This window comes from Neltuma alba, unplaced genomic scaffold, assembly GCF_004799145.2.
Source record: "Neltuma alba isolate B1F8T4 unplaced genomic scaffold, ASM479914v2 tig00012749_pilon, whole genome shotgun sequence".
NCBI classification, from domain to species: Eukaryota; Viridiplantae; Streptophyta; class Magnoliopsida; order Fabales; family Fabaceae; genus Neltuma; species Neltuma alba.
This window is the reverse complement of record NW_021637164.1, coordinates 1-8,203: the sequence shown is the minus strand read 5'-3', so window position 1 is coordinate 8,203 and position 8,203 is coordinate 1. Positions and strand designations below refer to the sequence as shown.

General features: G+C 36.9%; 1 pseudogene; it reads right to left on the bottom strand.

Annotated features, from left to right (window-relative positions):
- Positions 1-763: 763 nt before the first annotated feature.
- LOC114730633 (lysine--tRNA ligase, cytoplasmic-like) lies at positions 764-6,354 on the bottom strand (annotated as a pseudogene).
- Between the last annotated feature and the right edge of the window lie 1,849 nt (positions 6,355-8,203).

Below are 8,203 nucleotides of genomic sequence, written 5' to 3'. Positions count from 1 at the left end.
CCTCATCTCTATTTCCTCTTTTAATTTCTTTTCTCCATCTCTCCCACCTTCCATCTTCTAGATTGGGAAGTCTCTGATGAAAATGGTAACTCAACGGAAAAAATGGAGAGCGTGTAAATCTTGACCGTACAGAGTGACTTTTAATGCCTGTAGCCCTGTACCACCACTTATCATCTCAGTAATGATACACATGCATGTATGCCATTCATGTGTTCAACAGTAAGATTCACGATTCATTCCTCAATTTTACGCAACCACCCTATCCATACTCCCTCACATCCCTATCACAGTACAAAGTTAACTAATTTCACCATTCTTAAAGTGTGGTAATTTTTATCATTAAACTTGCAGAAAGCCGCATAATTTTTAAACTTTTCCCTTCCCTAAAACTAATAATCACAATATCCAGGAACCAAAAGCATGTCAGTTTGTTGCAATTAAAGAAGAGTGAGATCTTTTACAATGAAAAAACAAAGCACATCTATGTTTAGAACCAAATAGAGCCTGAAAACTTCACCCCATAATTAGGAACAGAACCTTCTCTCTTATATCGTTAGACAACTGTGAGTTGGCGCTAGCAGCTATTGACCTGACTACCAGAGAAACATTATTTCGTCCCCCCCCCCCCCCCCCCCCCCCAAAAAAAAAAAGAAAAGGTAACTTCAGCTTCGTGAAGATGGAAATAAAAATCACGATATATTTCTGGCAAAAAGGAAAACCAAGCAATATGTTCTATTCAAATTATACCTTGTTAACATGCAGGAGCACAACTAAAACTCACTTGTATCAATAAATTAAACACCAAATGGCAACGTCAAGTAATTTTTACATACACTCGTTGAAAGTCTCAAAAAATTAGGATCGCCTCAGTATGTGAATTTAAATAAATAATAGTGAACATAACTTTTAATTCGTCATTTTCATTTCTCCTATCTCTGTCCATATCATTTTCTTCACCGTCATTTCCAAAAATCAAGTCAAAACTGAAACCAAAAACGAAAAGGTATCCAACGGACATGCTAGCGTGAAATCCTTAATTCACTGGAAGAAAAAGCTACTAATGCAGTAAAAACGCATGCTTCGCGGCTAGGTTTTATAAGCATGATATCATAAAAGAATTTTTCACTCAGATGAAGTGAGGGAACCAAACCAGATTAGAGTATTCATTCTTGAGGTTTCATGGCAGGGAAGAGAAGAACCTCCTGTTTACCCACAAACATCAAAAACTTTAAGCAATGAGTGATCGCAAAGACAAAAGTAGGGGGAGAGGGAAACAAGAACCTTAATATTCTGTGAATCAGTCAGCAGCATGGTCAGCCGATCAATGCCCAAACCCCAACCACCAGTTGGAGGCAAACCGTACTCCAAAGCAGTACAAAATGTTTCATCCAAGGCCATTGCTTCATCATCACCGGATTGCCGATCCTGGAATTCAAAGCACATATTTTGAATAATTTTTTCAGTATAATTTGGGGAAGGAAAATGCCAAACATTCTAAAGAGACAATTCCATACAACACATTAGTATATCATATCTCAATACCTTGAGCTGCTCAGCAAATCGCTGGCGTTGTACTACGGGGTCATTCAATTCCGTGTATGCATTGCATAGCTGAAATGCAAGAGTCACATGTAGCATTAATTGTATTGCAGCTAACATGTTAAATTCAGAATTATTCACCAAAATTTCAGGGACTAACTTCATGTTTATTAACAAACAATTCAAAACGCTCAGTTAGGCCAGGCTTTGATCTGTGCCACTTTGCCAAAGGACTCATTATCTCTGGGTGGTTGATGATGAATGCAGGATTCACACATGTTTCCTCCAAGAAGTGCCCCACAAGCTACAATATGATATTCATAGTCGCATAAGAATTAAGATACAGTTCAATATGGATTAAGATATCCAGAACAGTGCATACAGGTAAAAACGCGAATAATCAAATAACAGAGTAGACATTCAGTTTCCAATCTCGCAGAGTCATTGATGTCACAATTCTAACTTATAGAGATGCTACAGCTTAATGATCGAAAAAACTATTTAATAAAATTATTATATTTTATTAGGGCAACAACCAATTGTTTCACAGACTAAAGTGAAATACACATACACTTTTTATCCCTATTTTTGTTTTCTTTTATTTTTCTTTGTGGTAGGAAAGAATGTATTGGCTCCTTGCGGAAAAATATATAACCTCATTATTCAGATCCAAAATACAGTAGAAGAAATATACTTTCCAATATTTGAGTTCTTATCATGTTCTTTAATTGTGGGATTTATCAGCATCAAGCCATAAAACTACCACTTGGACACATATAAAATACTATTGATGCGTAATATCATCATAAAAATTTTGGCCCGAAAGGGATTGGGAAATCAACATTCATCCAATAATGACAAGGACATCACTTTATCCAATAAACGTGCTGTTGTTTCAGGTGGAGGGCATTTGATGTCAAACTTTAAACAAGCATCCCTCAGATATTTATTAGCTTCCTCACTGGATAAGTCCTTGGGGATACTTAGGCCTGCCAACTTCTCCAACTCCTCTATCATGTCAATCCTTCTGCAAATATCAAAACATCCAAATGAATCAATTAATAAAAAATACAATTTATTGCCACAATTGTTGACCATCAATATACAAGACCTACCTGAAAGGTGGAGTGAAGTCAATCTCAATTGGATCGTTATCTATCCCATTTGCATGGTATTTGATTCTATAGCTTCCCTTTGTAAGCTCCTTAACCATACCTATTTGAAGGTTTCAACGTCAGGAGATCAACCCGGTCACTTGAAGAGAATGTTCCACAATTAGGGAATGATAAAGGAAAAAAAAAAAAAAAAAATTTACCACTCAACATTTGCTCTGTAATCTCCATTAAGTCATTATAGTCTGCATCCATATAGAACTCACATGTAGTGAACTCAGGATTATGCGTCAAATCTATTCCCTCATTTCTAATTGTTTTCCAATTTCATAAACACGGTCCAAACCACCAACAACTAGCTCCTTAAGATAGAGTTCAGGTGCAATTCGCATAAACAATCTCATGTTAAGGTCATTGTGATGAGTTACAAATGGACGGGCTGCTGCTCCACCAGCAATCATGTTCATCATTGGTGTTTCAACCTTGAAGAGGAAGGCAAAGCGGGTAAATGAAAGGGCCAAAAACAGCAAAAGGAAGTTGGCCTAAGCACGCCGCGAGTGAAACAAACCTCCAAGAAATCAAGGTCATCGAGGAACCTCCTAATATATAAATTATTTTACTCCTGGTCTTGAATATTTCTCGAACCTCATTATTCAACATCAAATCCAAATGGCGTAGTCGATATCTTGTTTCCTACAAATGAGACATATAAAATATAGTCAAATTACTACATAGCCACCTATATAACACTTGTAAAAGGGCCACACAGACAAGGATGATTTCCTGCCCACTAGTATTTGGCACATAAAGGAGATAAAACAACAAAGTAAGAGCTTGAAAATTAAAAAAAAAAAAAAAAACCTGATCCTTTAAAATGTAGGCTTCAGGATTCCTGGGACTTCCAGGCGTCCATACATGTTTCTGCATATCATTAAAGAAGTAATGATGTGAATATATATGAGCCTCAGCAGCATTATAGATCTAAGGAAATTACATTCACCTTCAAATTTGCATTATCAGCAGCAGCTGCAGATTTTTGCCTTGGCATCATATGGAGACAATGGGACAACAATATAAAAGTCCTGGGGAAAATACTTAGTTCTCCCTTCTTACTTTTCCCTGGAACACAAGAAAAGGGAAGCATGAGAATTTATTCAGAGTGCAATCGGGTTAAGTGAATTTTAATTTGGAAAAAAAAAAACAACAACAACAAAAAAATAAGACTTGCCACAAGCATCTACTCCTCTTTATTACACACAAGGACAGATATCATGCCATTCCACGTTCGCTAAATAGGAAATACTTTCAGAGCAATTGTTACACTTGACATGATCTTGAAGATGTCTTAACAGTAATGCCCAAGCATAACTTTCCTATCGTTAGATTGACACTATTTACTTTTTTTTAAAAAAAAAAAACACTATTTAATATGTAATTATGCATATTACTAAGAAGGAATAACAGGGAATTACAAGGCATGAAATCAAACGAAACCATCTCATGTTAATGAAGCAAGAAAATTAATAGGAAACTTTCTCCCCCCAAAGTAAGTATATTTGCTAGAGGGGGGATAAAGAGGAGGAGAATATTATCAGAAAAAAAAAAACCATACTGGTAAAAAGAAATAAAGGCAATTCACTGGATTTATACCTCAAAATTAAGGGAATCAATAAACCAAAAAGGAAAAACAATACCCCCCCCCCCAAAAAAAAAAAAAAAGGAAAGAAAGAAAGAAAGAGAACAACTCAGATGTTGCGTCCCAAACCTGGAAAGCCAGTGACACCAACAATATCACCACGCTTCACGTTAGAATGGAACTTGGAAAATTCAGCCTCATCCATGTCAGAGTTCCTGCACCACAGTAACACGCACTGTTTTAGTCCTGTTAAGACATTAAAAAATGTGAGAGAGAAAAAACAGAGCCCTCAAATAAGAAAATTGTGCACCAAGTGAATTAAAAACCGAAACTCTGTCAACTAAAAGATCATGCAATTTTTCATCTAAATCTAGAAAAATAGTTACTACTATCAAGACAGCACCATACTGCCACCAACTTGCTTTATTGATCTATTGTCTGATGTCTAATTTGCCAGAGAAATAAATACTAACAAGAATTGAATTGACATAAAAAGTATATTAAGAAATAAAAATACGATTGTCCCAGGGAAACACTAACACTCAAACTGACAAGAGGCTTACTACAGTTTACATGTCCAAATAGCCACGGACTTCCGTGACATATGATTTAATATTTTTCACACAATATATCATTTAACATGCGCAGTGGTTGTAAAGAAGCTAGTTCACATGGTTCAACAACAACATATCAAACAACTGAAAATTGCACACCAATGTTAAAATAGTTTTTCTTTCATTCATAGGCCAGGGAATTGAACCCCTAAAATGAAGGACGCTTCCATTTTTCACTGGGCCAGGTACACTCCCATTCAGTACGTTACTCTACCTTCATCCCAAGATGAGTCATCAACATATGCGCTCAGAAATCAAGGATGGCTATCAAGAATTCATTATTTTATGCAATTCTCCCCTCTCAAAATATCTGATCTCAAGTAAAGGGCAAAACGTTACATGCCTTGCATCAGCCATAACCTGAACCTTGGAACCACCAGCATGCAGATCATAGAAGACTAGCTTTGCACCTGAAGACCGTTTCTGCATGATTCGCCCTGGAATAGCAGAATATGTAGAATCAATACATCAATACATAAATCATAAAAGACGCATAGAAAAATGACAATGAATAAAAAATGTCATTACCAGCGAAAGACACAGAGATATCCTCAAGATGCTCCCCATTGCCCATCCCCCCATATTTATCAATGTACTCACTAATACACATAGAGACAGAAAATTTGTGGGGATAAGGGTTTTTTCCTTCAGCCTTCTCAGCTGCAAGATACTTCAGCCGATTCTCAAGGTATTGCTGCCAAGAAATAAATGAAGGTTTCTTCATATGATAGTGCATTTGGAAATACCATAATGACAAGAGCTGAATTTTACCGTTGGGTCCATATCTTCATCATCAGCAGTCGCAGCTTTATTAGATGCAGAACTTTGCATTTCAGCTGCCTGAAAATAGAACATAAATTTATTTAAGATGTGCTAATTAACTGATCTGCTATTGAAATGCAGAGGCATGATCCTGACATGTCAGAGAGAAAAGCCTTTTTATCAATCCCCACCCCGTAAAGGGAAAAAGGGTTATGTGGCATAAAATTGTAGGATAACTCCAAGAATACAGTCGAAGCAACTGCCAAAGACTCATGCTACAAGCGCATCTCACAGAAGCAGTAAAAACCATCCAGAAACAGAGAAATAAATACATATTTCTGGCATTTCAGAAGAAGGAGTACCTTCTTGGCCTTCTCCTCCTCCTTGCGCTTTCTTTCCTCTTCCCTCTGCTTGTTCTTGAGTTCCCGCTTCAGTGCACTGTGAGGAAAGCCACAAACACACATCAAGCAAGACCATAAATCCAAAATATGCAGAGGCAGGGTTCAGTATACTCACTTTTTGCTAATGGTTTCACCAGAGGAGGGGATCGGCTGTTCCGATGAGGTTGCCATAGTCGAGTCTGAGACGCCAAAACAATTCTGTGATAACAAGGAACGAGAGTGTGCTCCACAGCAATATCAGCTTACCTGTTACAACTGACAACTAGGGTTTAAGTGGAAACTGCCTTCACCTGTTCAGAAAACAAATAAACATAGATGAGACACGTAGCTAAAAAATTGTAAGGGCTAATAACTTATTGGATGCAAATTTTAAAATCTAGTTACATTTTGATCAGTTAATTTGATTATTGGGGAAACATGCATTTTGTTACTTTCCACTTTAGACAAATGCACATTGTACAAAACATCTAGTCTAGTCCAGAAATCCCTATGGTCACAAAAATTAATGTTACAAACAAAACCAATCTCAGGATAAAAGAAAACACTCAAAAAAACCAACCACAGTCCCCAAATCTACAAATCACAACTAGTGAACCAATAAATCTACAAATCCACATATCTACATATCCTTTTGAACGAGGAATGATTGAAACCTATGAGAGGGACACTGAAGATGCTGTGATTTCTAAAGACAGAGAAATGAGTGAGCAAGCAATGAGGTAGTTACACAAGGCGAAGTGCAGCAACGCCATGAGACAAAGGTCAGAGATCACAAGCAACGGCCATTATGATGACAATGGCAAGTGGAGAGAGGAGAGTAAGGAAGAGGCAACAGTTAGTTTGATTTTTGATGATGGAGACTAAAGGGTAAAGACACAGTGCAAGAGACAAGAGCGACTGCAGCAACTGGATGACTAGAGTAGTAAGAGACTAAAAGAGTCAAGATTCACAATTTAGATTATACTCAATGGAGTTTGCTCATCTCTTGCTCTGTGCCTTCAATCTTCCATCTCCATCTTCAAAAATCAAACAAACTCTCACTGTCCTTCTTACCCCATGTCTCCACTCGTTGTTGTCATCATAGTGGTCATCACCTTGACTCTCTAACTTCTATCTCACAACCTCGCTATGCTACACACCTTTTCCAATTACCCCAATCACTATCAATCTCCATTCTTCAAAACTCATAGCATCTCCGATCTCCCTCCCACAGGTTTCAATCCCTCCCTATTCAAAAGGATCAGCAGATATGTGGATTTGTAGATCTAATGAAAAACGAATTGATCGAAAAACCAAACAGAGCCAATTTTAAACACTAGCTGAAACCAATTTACCAAATGAACCGGAACCGAATTAGCTAAAATATTTTAGTTAGGTTAGTCAGTTAACCCGGTTATTAGGCCTCTTTTAGGGTGTTTTCTGATGCAAGGCATATATAGATGCCAAACCACAAGTATATGCAAAAAAAAAAAAAAAATACAAAAAGGATTTTATATAAGTGACTTTTTCAAGTTTCAATTAGATATCCAAGTAACCACACACCATATCCCCAAATAATGCCATCAAAAAGCTCCTGTTTCATCCAAACCACAAAGATGACTAATTCTCTAACTTGCAGAATAATAACAAATAATCAAGGATTGAGGGTGAAAGAAAGAGTATACAGAATCTGCTCTACACAAATAAGTCGCTAAATGAAAAACAAAAGCTCATTTATTGCATCGAACAAATAGATCAAAATTGCGAAGTTCTTCAGAGAAACTCAATATAGTCAAACCTTTACAAGGTGAACGAAGCCATTCTGTTTCCCAAAGGACTATAGAAAAACACACAGTTACAGCCATCGATTACTAATATTTATTATTCAAGACGATTTCAGACCAAAGAAGCTTAATAAAAGTTCAAACAACCCTGTGTTTTTTAATCATTCAACAAAAATCAAGCATCAAAGAGGAAAGTTATGCCACTAGCTAACCTACTAGCAATCTAACAAATGTGTCAGTTCGCCAGAATACCATATAAATAAGTAAACCAAAACCAGAATTAAGCACTCCTGAAGAAACCTATACACATTGTCAATCGGGGAATTCATCGAGCTCCATAGGCGCGCAAACTTTTAACAAAGATGAAAAATTCGAT